The following is a 14,253-nucleotide window of genomic DNA, read 5'->3' as shown; positions in this document are numbered from 1 at the left end:
TATAGCCTTTCCCATGGCATGTGGTCTGGGAGGCAAAGGAGGTGGTACTGATGAGGGATCTGGCAAACGTGTCGAGGAGGTAGCGGGCGTCCTCGAAGACCGACGTCAACGTGAACGACGCCTTCTGACTTTAGCTGCGGCTTCTCGATGAGATGAGTGATCGCGCACCATCTCCTTCCTGATGGCAATTTCCTTCTGAATCCGCGGGCAGTCCTTCGATGTGGCTTCATGGGATCCATTGCAATTAGAGCATTTCTTGACAGTTGCGACGCACTTATCCGCTTCATGGTGCTCGGCGCAGCGGTGGCATACCACCGAATTCTCGCAGACGCTGCTCACATGTCCAAGTTTTATGCATTTACGGCACTGGAGAGGCTTTGGAATGAAAGGCCGCACAGCATGTCTGAAGTACCCCACCTTCACATGAGAGGGGAGTGATGTGCTCTTAAAAGCAATCTTCACACAGCGAGACTTGCCTAGCCGGGTGGCATTAACAATTGGAGTATCAGTTGTTGACTTGACAAGAAGTTGTAAGTCATTATTGGAAATAGCGACATCAATGTCGTAGATCACGCCGGTTACTACATCACATCCCAAGGGAACATGAGAGCGCACCTGGAGCATCCTGTATCTCGGACTTTCGCCAATTTGTTCGGGCCAATCAATTCCCTATACTTGTCATATGTGAACCAAACGTATCAATGCCTTATAGATTGTCCGGTTATGAAGCTTTTTGTTCAGCCGCTTGCGAAGAACGAAGCAAAGTAATTGTTTACATTCGCACAGACTTGACTTATCTTTCGCACCCAATAAGTTCAAATGACGACAATCAGTACGTGTGTCTTCGTGTAAAGAAGAATGCAGTTTCGTTCACGCTTATTGGTGGATATATATCTCTGTCATCGCGATTTGACTGCGACAGATTAAAAGACATCCTAATGAGAACCGATGGGCCTTGGATCATCACCGGTGACTTCAACGCCCATCACATGCTTTGGGGGAGCACTAGGATGAATGTCAGGGGCCGGAACATTGTTACATTCACTTCCGATTACGACCTTTCCATCATGAACGATGGTACCCCCACATATCTGCGGGGTCTCACGTATGGCAGTTGCCTTGACCTGACATTGGTGTCACGGTGCTTCTCTCACAAACTGAAGTGGTTTTGCGATATTGAGACTCAGGGGAGTGATCACATACCCACCTACGTGACGATCGACGGTATCATAAAAAATTTCTCTTCCGGTGTTGCCATTGGCACTGACTGGTCGATGTTTGCATCGCGTGTTGAGAACGTTTGCCAAGAGAGCCTCGCCTGCAGCCTGGAAAATACCATAGCGGAAGCTATGCAAGCGTCCAAATGTAAATTGCCATTTTCGTCTAAAATAACACAGTTTGACATCGAACTGGAAAAATTACGAGCTGTACGAAGGCGTGCTGAACGACAATACAGACGCACAAGATCAATTTACGATCTGAGGGAAGCAAGGCGGCTCCAGAAAAAGATTCAACGATGCATTTACAAACTGGAGAGCAAACGCTGGAAAGCATTCTGCGAATCTCTAGACCCTCATAAACCGCTGTCATATATCTGGAGAACAGTTCGTGGTCTTCGCTCCTCTCCGCAACAACGGCACCCTTTTAAAGCTTTGGCACTCCATCATGGAAAAACAGAACTCGAGGTGGCTGAAGAATTTTGCACACGAGAGTTGCCGGTAATATTATGAACGAGAGCATCGACGCTGTGATTGTTCCTGAGATGCGATTACCAGAAATGGACAGTCCGTTCACCATGGAAGAATTGGAAGGTGCGTTAGTTGCTTCTAAGCGCATTGCATCGCCAGGTCCTGATGGTATTACTTATAGTGCGTTGGGACACCTTGGACAAAAAGCCAGAAAAGAACTTTTAACATGCTTCAACAACTCCTGGCTCAGCGGCAGTGTTCCCCTAAAATGGAAAATAAGTCGATTAATACCACTTTTGAAATCGGGAAAATCACCATTGGACTTGACAGCGTATCGCCCTATTGCCCTCGCAAGCTGCCTCGGAAAAGTGATGGAAAGAATGGTTCTATTTCGTCTCGAGTGGTACTTGGAACGATACACCAAATACCCTTCTTGCATGGCAGGCTTTCGTCGGGGCCGCTCCTCCATTGACTGTGTCCTTGACTTATCGACATTTGTTCAACAAGAAAAAAGTCGCAAGCGCATATCAGTGGCACTCTTTCTTGACGTGAAGGGTGCATATGATGATGTAGCTCACGATGCCATCCTCACTTCTCTCGCAGCAATGGGCATTGGTGGACGAATGTTTCAATGGATAAAAGATTATATAACTGGCAGGGGTTTCTTTCTACAAACATATGACGGTACAACTGCCCAACATTACACCTACTGCGGAGTACCTCAGGGAGGTGTTTTAAGCCCCACATTGTTCAATGTGTCCCTCATTAGTCTGGTGAAGGTTCTGCCAAAGTCGGTGTGCCTATCCATATACGCCGATGATATTTGCCTCTGGAGTGTTGCAGTTACTCGCCCTCAGGTGCGGGCAGCAACCCTCAAAACAGCCTACCTTCAGAAACAAGGCCTAAATATATCGACTGTGAAGTGCGCGTTGATGGCGTTTACACGCAAACCAATGACGCCATACCCTGTTTACATCAATGGGCAGAGTGTCAAATATGCACGGACGCATCGTTTCCTGGGCATAATAATCGACAGAAGTCTTTCGTGGAGCCAACAATTTGCGTACTTGAAGAAGAGACTGCTATCTATTGTGCATATTATGAAATTCTTGTGCGGTAAAGCATGGGGAACTTCTGTGGCCTCCATGCTACACCTGTACAGGGCCCTGTTTCTGGGTCTAATACGCTACAGCTTGCCAGTACTGACTAACACTTGCAAATCGAATACTCATTCATTGGAGAGTTTGCAGGGTCAGGCACTGCGTATCTGCCTAGGACTGCCCCGATGCGCTTCTACTTATGCCACAATCATGCTTGCCAAAGACCATCCGGTCAGGACATATATAGTTGTGGATAGCCTCAGAGCGCACATTCGACATGCTAGCCGTGTCCCCGACCACCACTTGGCCCTTCTACCTTCCGGAAGACCACGAGCTACGTTTTCAGACGTCATAGCCAAGCACCTAAACAGCATTCCATCCGGATATACGCCAGCAGCGAGAACCGCATGTCCTTTGTGGTGCCTCGACCAGCCGCAAGTACGTCTAGAAATTCCGGGAATCAAAAAGAAAAGCAGTCACTCCAGAGTAGCATCGAAGCAAGCAACACTGCTATTATTACACGAGTTGTACTTAGACCGAACGCAGATATACACTGATGGGTCCGTCTCGTCCAGCAGCTCGTCAGGTGCCGCTGTAATTCCGGCTGCAGAAATGACAATCAAGTTTAAGTTGTCGCATATGACTACATCTACGGCATCAGAGCTTGCTGCTATAAGGGCTGCTTTACAATATCTGGTTCAAGAACGTCCAGGAAAAAGGGTCATATTCTGTGATTCGAAGGCAGCGCTTCAGAGTTTGCAGTCTGCCATGCGTAGGAGGAGTCATGACCAACTGGTACAAGAAATAAGACATTGCCATCATGAAGCTCTAGCACGAGGGCATGATATTATATATCAATGGCTGCCTGGACATATCGGTATTACCGGAAATCAATTAGCCAATGATGCAGCCCGCTCAGCGCATGAGGAAACCCGTGTAGTCCCGATTCCTCTATCAAGGAATGATGCAGCAAGACAACTTTACCTGCTGGCTCGAGATCTCACACGCACGTTCTGGTCGTCTACTAGCTTCCAAAGTTGTCAATTTTATGAACTGGATCCTTCGCTCAAGCTAAAGCTACCATTACAACTTTCCCGCTCCGATGAGACACTGTTATGCCGCCTTTGGTTGGGTGTTGCATTTACAAAGGTGTACTTCTTTCGCATTGGTATGGCAGACACTCCTACATGCGACTACTGCGGAGCTGAAGAGACCATCGAACACGTCCTGTGCAGCTGCACTTGCTACGACACACAGCGATGCCAGCTCCGGATGGTTTTGAATCGACTTGACCCCGGACCATTTTGTGTGCAGAATATACTAGGACCTTGGGCATCGGCCTCAGTTGCGCAGAAAGAAAATAAAGCACTGCTACTTTACCTAAAGTCAACAAACCTGAGCGACCGCCTGTAGACTCTGTGCGCTCCCCGAGTGTGCTCGTGATTGTGTGTACCTTCTCATCTTTCTGCAACCTCTTTTCTCCCCTTTATCCCTTCCCCAGTGCAGGGTCGCAAACCGGGTGTGCGTCTGGTTAACCTCCCTGCTTTTCCTTGCATCTTTATCTCTCTCTTTCTCTCGTATGACATAGTACAAAGGCACAATAAGGCACATAGACGCAGCTAGACGGGGTGAACTATGCATCCTGTTCGAAGTGGTGCCAGAATTCTCTCACATTTGTCTGACCTGCCACAGGTGTAAAGAAGTCCATTGACGTTATTTTTCGGAAAATTGCCGTGAAAGCTGACTGTCTACACTCTCTGTTTCTCCTCAGGTCGACCTCTACCAGATTTCTGTTTTTTTCTTTTGCGACACGAAGAAAGCTGACTAACGGCATATCAGCACAGTCAGCTGTACGGGGACTGCGCAAGGTAATAGCCGAGTCCCGCCAGGCGCAGGCACGGTGCGTTCTCGACTTTCTTCTTGAAGAGCATCCAGTAATATTCTTGAAGAGCTTTCTCCGGCATAATATAAAGTTTCTTGTTATGTACGCGTGTTCAATTCTTTCAGCTCTCCGCCTCCTCCGGTGGTTATTTCTCCTTTGACGTCTTACGTGCTCTAATTCAGCTAAATGACTAACCGCAGGTGAGGAGTGAGAAAGTTAGCTGTCTGCAGATTTGCCTCATGCATATTTCGTATACAATTCACGAAAATATACTTGTATTGACTGTACTGGATCTCTCCTACCACTTCGTTTTAGCTCCACATCTAGCGCTGACTACATAATTCAATTTCCGTGAATTTTGTGGTTCTTGGTGGCGCTGGCGGAACACTGCTTGCTGTTACTTCAAAACACTTCGTTATTGTGCCACGTCACGTGAAGTGGCTGGAGCTGGCAGGCGTGAGTTACGAAGGGCTGCAGCCCACTGCCGGATTAACCGGGAATCGTTGACTGAAATGACGTTGACCAAATGCTTTCGCCAATAATCACGATTGCTCCCACTCTCCCCGTCACCTATCACCAAGCACTGCACTTGGCCAACCCTCCTCCTCCTACCCTCCTCTCCCCTAAAAAGGCCTTCCAGCTAATTCTCACCTGCTTCAACATTACTGCTACTGTTACTTCTAGTGACGCGCGTTGAACGGCTAACGGTAATACTTACATCACTCCTCCGGTGGAAACCGAAATCGGTAATTGTTCCTGCTCCAGAAAACATCCTGCCATGGCGACAAATCCAGTGAGTAACCACGTCGCGGCGACAAAACTGCGGCAGCAAGGCGCAAAAAAAGACCGAAATAGGGACATGAAAGTAGCTGAGTGGAGTGCCGCGGGGTTATCGTCTGAAGCACGCCCATCAATGGCCCGTCCTTCTTCATTTCGAGAATGTCTCGGGGCCTCGGCCTATACAGTTGGGCACCAAGGCTTAGACGTGGCCTACGCGTCACGAGGAGGTGGTCTGACGGATGCCCCTTCAACGAGAAGCCAGGTCACGTATCGGGAAACGGGGGAGATAGGAAGCGAAGGTACCGAGCCGTCTCGTTGCCGTCCAAAAGTATATTCCTATATAAGTGGCCTATAGTAGAGCCTCTCGGCAGCGTCTTTATTATGCTCTCCGTCAGCTTACTTCCGAAGGGCTTTCTTTGTCTAGCCTGCATCTAAGGCTCGTTTTATGTTCTCATTGCTATGTTTTCGCTACTACGAAAGTATTACCGATTTGAAAAAAAAATAAACAAAGATAGAATGCAGATTTTCCTACTCCGATTTCCTTTCTTTTTTTTTATTGCCGACCTTATTCGCATTGCTATTTCAACATCGTAGTCAACACGCCGTTACGCAATGGGAATGCAGGGATCCCAGTTGATGAATCTCGTGTAACAGGGCTGTGGCAAGAGCTGTAAGTTGGTTTGATTTCGGCTTCTCAGAGGTGGAAGATAAGAAATTGGGTGTTTCCTGATCCAGAAAATGCTGTGCTGATTCCATTCAGAACAATCAAAGAGCAAACCCATACCTGAACGAGATGCACTAAACTTAGTTCTTTAGGGTAAGCGCCATGCAGCTCTCAGCAAACCGCAAGTGTGACTCTGAGCTAGAATACGAGTATTAATATCAATAAAATTGACTGCCAAGAAGAAGAAGACGGCTTTCACATCAGAGTTGTCTTGAAAAAATGTAAAAAGGAATGTGTGGCAGTTATTTGCTACTGAAATTTTTATCGGCGTCAAATGAAACTTGAACAGCATCAAGCCTTCCTGATGGTATAGTGCGCGTCATCCAGTTACCACTATTGACAGGCGTGTGCATCCTGTTAGGCAGCTTTGCGCGTATATGCGTGCCTGTCTGGAGTGATAAGTGGACGGGGCGCACTATATACCATTGCGAAGGCTTGCCGCAGTGTGGGCTTCATTTCACGCCGATAGTACATCCACCATATGACGGTATCCCAGCTGCTCAGCTGAAAGTCACGGGTTCTGTGCTGTCCTAGCAGTCGCAAAATGCCAGAAGCCAGCAATATCGCTGTTTTGGTACGTAAAGATAAACTGGAAAAATAGTTAATATTATTATCATTTTTTTAAAGTTGAGCATGCTTGTGGGTGAACGAGGAAGGGCACAATGCGCGCTGCTCGATGTGAACGATATGGATGACGTTTTGTCAGAGTACTCGCGTTCGACTTTTGATGAAGTAGTCCAGACTGAAATGGCAGGCACTATAGTTCATACGTAGGACCACAGTGCAGAGCATTGTTATAATGAGTGCCTTTTCGTCAAAGGACATTTTCGATATGTCGTATTCAATGTACATGTACTGTGACGCGAACATCTTCACTATCCCATAAACTACGTCTTCCCGCTCCCTTCTCATACAAAAATTTTGTGCAACACAGTACGTTCATGTACAGCTTTCCCAAAATAGTGACAACGTTACTCTTCGATGTACACATTAAGGTGTAAGGATGATTTATTTGTTTATCTTTCTCTCTCTCTCCCTCTTTCTCTCTCCACACACACACACACACACACACACACACACATATATATATATATATGTATATATATATATGTGTGTGTGTGTGTGTGTGTGTGTGTGTGTGTGTGTGTGTGTGTGTGTGTGTGTGTGTGCGTGTGAAAAAGAACGTGTCCTTTGATCCAGTAGAAAAATACGAAGAAGTAGAAGACGGGCACAACAAAAACTTTTTATTTTTCCTGCGTTTCAGGCGGTAACAGCTTTTTTGACAATATTGACAATAACTAGGAGACTGCACTCATTAAGTCTTCCCGAGTATCTCAATAAAAGAAAACGAATATAAACATGCAAGTGACCTGTAGAGATTAGGAAGGCTAAAAAAACAGAAGTGCAGCTGTATGGAGGACGGTGGAAGTGGTGCAAGTGCACGCGAACGGACATCAAAGATGCGTGACATGGAACAGAGGCCAGGCAATCCATGTCTCCTAGCGGCTGAGCTAGAGTGCGTGCGAAGTGTAGCGTCAGGAGGAGAAGTGTGTAAAAAGGGTCTCGGGTTACGCTACTGTTGCCCGTTGGCGATAGGATTAGGCGGGCGATTGCGCTGACAGCGCTGGGTGCGGCACGCAATGCTCGTGGGCACGTAGTGTTACGCCCTCTCGACACCGCTGAAGCACGCTCTGCTTTCGATCGTGCTCGAGGAAGCGGAGGAATTAGCTCTTCCATCTCAGAGCATCGCGTGCTCCTTTCTGTGGCAACGAAGAGGCCGAGATTTCTCTCTATTGCGCGATGTCTTACAATACCTGCCTGCTTCTGACATCGCTTCCCGCGAACACAGTAGTATATATTATGGGTTCGTGTGGGGTGTCCTGGGATAACTCTGCTTGACAGAATGCGCAGACGTCAGTCCTGTTAACTGCATACGTTTTAAAAGTCACAACTTTGGGTGGTTGTCGTTCTAATAGCTCATACAATGGTGCGACAAGGGGCAATGCAGCTAATCTTTACTGTCTAGCGAGTGGTTTTCGAACTGCACCTTCCACCCGCCCTCCTTTCTTGCCTTCAAAATTATTTATGAAGAAAGACTACGGAGAGGCTCGTCAAACGTGATATCAAACTTGCTTCATCTCGAGGTTTCCTTGCTCCTTAATAATGTTGCTTTAGGAAAATATTGTTGCCTGACCAAGTAGCGGTGATATCCTGTTTGTTATCCGCCATGCTTGCTAAAGAACAGTGCGTGTAACAAAGGCTGGGATAGAAACATTTTAAGATACAAAGGTTGCATACTAGGATAACTGTCTCGTGGCCCTGAGCTTCAAAATGAGTATACAAAACATGTAGGAAATAAGACGTTTGAAATGGTTTTGCTGCTTGTTCTGGGATCACCGAAAGCTCTATTTTTAATGAAGAGTTCTTGTATGTGTCTTGTCGGAGAAACAAGTTTGAATTATGACTGCTGTCTTTCTTAGAGTAGCAGCTATCACTTCCGTTTTACATCACAAAGAAATTCCGTCTCGTTCACTCTCGTTAACTTATCATTGTTTGCGGATAGCTACTGCGACTCGCCTGTTCGCAATGCTCTAGACTGCGTATATAAGCATCTCGTGAAACATTTATTTGTCTGCCACATTTCAGTACAATATGATGCTTCATTCATGGAACAACCGAGAAACCGAGATTTTACTCCGGGGGTATATTGAAGCCCCTTTGAAATATCTCCAAGCAAGATGACGTCGAAATTGCCACCTCTGTAAGCTCAATTGCCGAAATATTATGGTACGCGTCCGGCTGAGACTGTATACGTTCGGCTGTCACGAATTGAGAGCCTTCTCTCATGGCGAAAACGTTTATTCGTTTTTTCTAAAAGGGCCAAATGATTTACACTGGGCTGTTTTCTTCCGTTGTCATTTTGTTTTATATATGGTTCTGGTACAGAAAAGAAATCTGTGGACACAAGCTCCTATATGTGTTCGCATTCCTTTATACACTCAAAAGGTGGCTTCACGACACCACGATATATAGCTTACCACGTGCATAATTTCTTCCAAATGTTAGTGTATCTGATAAGAATCTCTTTGCGCTCTTTGGCTCGCTCACACTGCATGTTAACATGTACTCATCCAATTCTCACACGCTACGCGATATTTGCACGCTGTTTTTCTTTCTCATACGAATATCGCCGCAGCCTCCCATGTTATAACTTATAACTTTCCTGTTCGTCTCTTGTCCTACGGGCATGCGAAAGGCAATGCATGCATGCGCTTTCATCATGAACATACACGTGACCTTTCACGAACAATGGTTATGCGTTGTCTTTATTGTTATTTTCTTTTTATCTTTTCATCTCACGTGGAGCTCAGGCGTCTTTCTCCATTTCATTCAAATCCAGTGACAGCTAAACCGGCTGGTGTGAAAAAGAGATGAAAGACGGCTTTGCGCAAGTAGGGAGCGCGCGTCAAAGATGGGAAAAAAGTCGATCGCTTTCGTTACGCCAATCATGAAGGTCTCGTAGCTGCATTAGAGTGCCACTGGTCGACTACGACAAGCAACGGGCAGAGTTTCAAATAGCGACAAAAGAAGACTTGAGTCAAATTTTTGAAAATTTCTTCATGTTTTTGTACTTACCGCACCCCGCGCACGTGCGGGTCGCAAACGAGGAAGCAAAGGAGGGAGTTGCTGCGTAAGGCATGGACTGGCGTGTTCGGAGCGTGCTTTATAGGCCAGTTGGAAATACACAGAACAAAGTAACGCGCGCAGCGTAAGCAACTTTTAAGGTGATGCTGACGCTTGTGTAAATCTCTTCTGTGTGTAAATCTCATTTTCCAGACTTCATTTTTCCCCTGTGCTTGGTGCGCGGTCCTCTCCACATTGCGTGTCTTGGTTTCAGGCGTATATAGAACTCAGTGATTTTTCCTGATTTTGTGTACATTCCACCTGCCGCCAACAATGTATAACAAAATCAAGAACGACTTTTGCCAATCCGCATCGTCCTCGCAGCATTCTCCCTTCGGATAAAAAGAAATCATGGGGAGACAAATACTTCCCCTTTCGTAATGCAGTCTCGTCTTTATATATATATATATATGAAAGCAGTACGAATATAATAAAAGACGCGCGTCGCACCGGCCAGCGTCAGGATGCAAAATGAACTCTTGCTCAGATTATTACCGCGCAAAACTAGCAAAAGATGAAACGGAGACTGAAATAACGGCGTGACATCGTAAGGTTGAGTGGTGGAGCAAGCGTGAGTGTTTTGTCAGATGCCGCTAAAGCAGGTATGTGCTGAGAGTGAGCGAGAGGGGTGGGAAAGGGGGAGAATAGGAGAGGGGGCCAGGTTGCTCTCGGGAAACGGGGAGAAGACTGAAGGGGAAAGAAGGGCAGCTTCGGGGACCAGCGAAATCTGCAGGGACAGTGACGCGGGGCGGTGACGACGCCGACTCGAGGCAGATATTCCATTAGATGGAGCTCTGACCCTCAGGGGATCCGGAGGCAAATTGAAATGAGTCTGCGATCTGATTGAGTCTCCCGCACACATTGTGGGAGAGGGGCAGCAAAACAGAGGCAGAAAAAAGAAATATTCGCGCCCAGAGTGTACTGAAGGACGTCGGAATAAGAGAACGATAGAAGAACAAGAAAATAAAATTATTACAGGTATGCGTCCGGCGTTATAACCGAAAATTGCTCACCAGTGTAAGCGCGCTCGAAGTTCAGTAGAAGAGGCGTAGGCTTTGGTGGAGACCTCATTTAGGCTGCCGAGCCAGTTATTTTCTTTTGTATGGGATATTAGAGGGACGGAGCCAAATACCAAAGGTACGTCCATGACTGTTGTTCTCATGGTGGCTGCTCTTTGCCTTTCCTCCCGGGATAGTGGTTAGGAATACACGCGTACACTCGATAGTTTTTTCAGCAAACTAGCGCACGAGAACGAAAGCCCGCAGGAAGCTGAAAAAACGAAAGGTTCGGTAGTCATCGCTGAACTTGTGCAGGTAGGGTGAGAAAGAGAGAGAATCTCGGGACGAGGTGAGCCACGGAAAAACAACTGGTTCCCCAGTAAGTTTTGCCATCTTCCTCGCGTACCCCATTGCTCAGCTACTGCGGAGAACAGTCGTGGACTTCCGCATTGTGTGAGCCGAAGCTTGGAGTACCCTTTATAGGGGCAAAGCTCCTTAAGCCATGGCTCGCGCGTCCGCAATGTGTGCAGTAGTAGTCGTAGTAATCGTCGTCGTCGTCGTTGTAGTGACGGAAATCAGTGATGAAGATGCGTCACTGATGTCTTGGTAGACACCGGCTTAAAACATTTTGCTGTTAAAATGCAGTTATTTGTGGAACAGTATGAAAACACAAAATAAATAGCGGTATACAAAAAATACAAGTTTTCTTGATGGAGAGCAGGAACAGAAAGGAAGTAAGAGCACAGTAACGGTACCAGAGCAACAGCACCGGAACATTTGGTTTATAAAATATTCAAAAGAACGTATAGTTTCTGTCAAAGATCCTGTCCACGCACTCCGCATTATTTCGTATGCGCATAAGCTGAGCGAGAAACTTTATTCTGTTTAGAATTGTTACTTCCATCATTATTAGTACCAGAGAAAGGAAGAACTAGAATATATTAAGGATTTCTGGGAATAAAGGCAGACGTTTGAACATCCTTCACTGTGAGCGTGGGATGCAATCGACCAACAAGTAAATGAAAAGCAACATCTATAGCACCGATAAGATCTTCGTGTAATGTGATGGCTTCATCCGTCTCGCTTTTTAGCGAATGTAAGCCCTGATACTTTAATGTAAATGTTTTCTAACAAACGGCGAATCTGCGTACTAGTAGGATTGCGGCTCTTGGTACTCTTTGATCTCAATAGTAGCACCCCCAACGCTGTAAGCTTCGATAATTGAAAGCTTACTTATTGTTTTCCACAAGAGCATCACGAATAAAAGCGGCGCTGTATCAATGGAGTGAGTTCAAAATAGGGACATGGCTTCGCCAATCAGACCTGTTTACTGCGTGACCTATCAGCGGCCATGCTACAGATAGGTAAGTTCAAAGCAACGCGCACCCGACGGCTTTGGAGGGTTTGCCGTTCAAAAGCTTCCGTGCACTTTTAAGAACGCTTAAGCTACGGTCCAAACACAGTCAGAGAGGGAAAGAGCTGTAAATTCGGCGAAAAGTTCATTACACGAGTGTCGCCTACGTTACATGCAAAAAACGTTCAGTGTGCGTACAGGTGGACTCTAATTAGCCTAACAAGGGAGCCCCGTGTGTCGCTTTGAAAGCTTTCCCAAATGCTAGTTATTCGTCACTGTTCGCAATGGTATTTTACGGTTGCTGTGCGTGTGTTCGTTTTAACCTGCTCACTTTTAATTCTGCAGATTTGCAATTAGTACTCGTAAGCTGATACTTCAAAATGTGGGCCAATTGCAAGTAGAGGTATGGGCGTCTCTACGCGACTGAGTGACTGAAACAACTTTATTAGGCGCATAAGAGACGTGAAGGAATTCAACGTCACTATAGGCCCACTCAGAGACGTTCAGGCTAAACCAGAATCCCAGGGGCCTTTAGAGTGATGGCCTCTAGAAGCCCATCATTTGAAAAGAAAGGATATGAATAAGAGAACCTGCTTTTTCAGAGAGAGAGAGAGAGAGAGAGAGGGAGAAAGAAAAAGAAAACAAAGTTAACTGCGAAACATTTCTCAGCGAAGTTCGGCAACTTTGAGCCTATCTATCTATCTATCTATCTATCTATCTATCTATCTATCTATCTATCTATCTATCTATCTATCTATCTATCTATCTATCTATCTATCTATCTATCTAGCCGCTTACGTTTGGGTGCTCTCGTGGTCATCCCCTTAACTTGGCGTGAACATAAACTGGCGTGGGAGGGTGAGATGGTTTGGCGAATATGAAGCGCTGGTCAAGACATGAATAATGTCATAATCCCGTCCCATGCGTCGTCAAACACTTCCCGCCAGACAATGGCCCACGCCCACAAGCGGGGATGTGCCGCTGGTATTCGGGTATGTGCCACAGGTGATTGACAGTATCTACCCAGGAACGACGAGGACGAGAACACACACAAGCAATTTTAACGCGCGAGTATTAAGAAATACCCGACATCAGTAGCGTCGACCAGACGAATGCAAAGAATAAATGTCAGGTTCTCAGCTGGAATCAAACCCAAGCATTCTACATGGCAATGAAGCATTTTATTACGGACCTAGGCCAGTTCTCGGAACTACTTTTCCAATAGACCGTAATATTCGTGAAACGTCAATAGTGGTTGCAGTGATGCCTACCCAATTTCATAAACATCACATATGTACTCCTTCAATACAGCCGTCACGTTGGGTTAACGCCAATTTTGTTTAGTTGCCATGCGCTGAAGTTGATTTATGTAGCAGTGTCGAGGACCAGCATCCTCGTGAGCATCAGCGCTTCGTATCAGATTCTGGGGTTGCTAATACCCATGTTCCAGTTGGCATCGTTGCGCAAGTGCGAACAACTGGTTAAATGAACATCTGCAGCGCTTCAACTTATGTCGGTGCGTGCAACATTTGTACATATATTTAGCGTCATATCATGACGTTTCGCTCAATACTAAAAATTGCAACATGGTCACTTTCCCTCCACGTGCTTCGCATAATGTTGATTCCCAGGTGCGCTGGATCTCCCGAATTTTCGTTAGTCCGGCGAGTTTGTGAGGTGAGCCGAACCGCACCTATAGGCACTGTGCGGAAAACCCTTGGGTCCTAGTGGCGTCTTCAGCTTGCATGACAGTTTATAGTTCAATTTAAGAAGCATTCTAGGTCACGTGAGACCATCTTTAAGTATGTGTATTTTTCACTATCTAGCAAAAAAAAACAACAACAAAAAAACTGATGGTTCTGGTGTCATGCGTCATTTTGGTGACAATAGTTTTCCGCTGTAGTTCCCGAGAGAGGTGAGCGCGTACTTAGAAAAAACATGTTCATATCGCCTAGGATCCGACTCACGCGTGGGGTTGATTGTTATTGTGAATAATAATAATAATAATTATATTAATATTAATATTAATACTACTACTACTAC

Source organism: Rhipicephalus microplus, chromosome 5 (genome assembly GCF_043290135.1).
Source record: "Rhipicephalus microplus isolate Deutch F79 chromosome 5, USDA_Rmic, whole genome shotgun sequence".
Classification (NCBI taxonomy): domain Eukaryota; kingdom Metazoa; phylum Arthropoda; class Arachnida; order Ixodida; family Ixodidae; genus Rhipicephalus; species Rhipicephalus microplus.
This window is presented reverse-complemented; position numbering follows the sequence as displayed.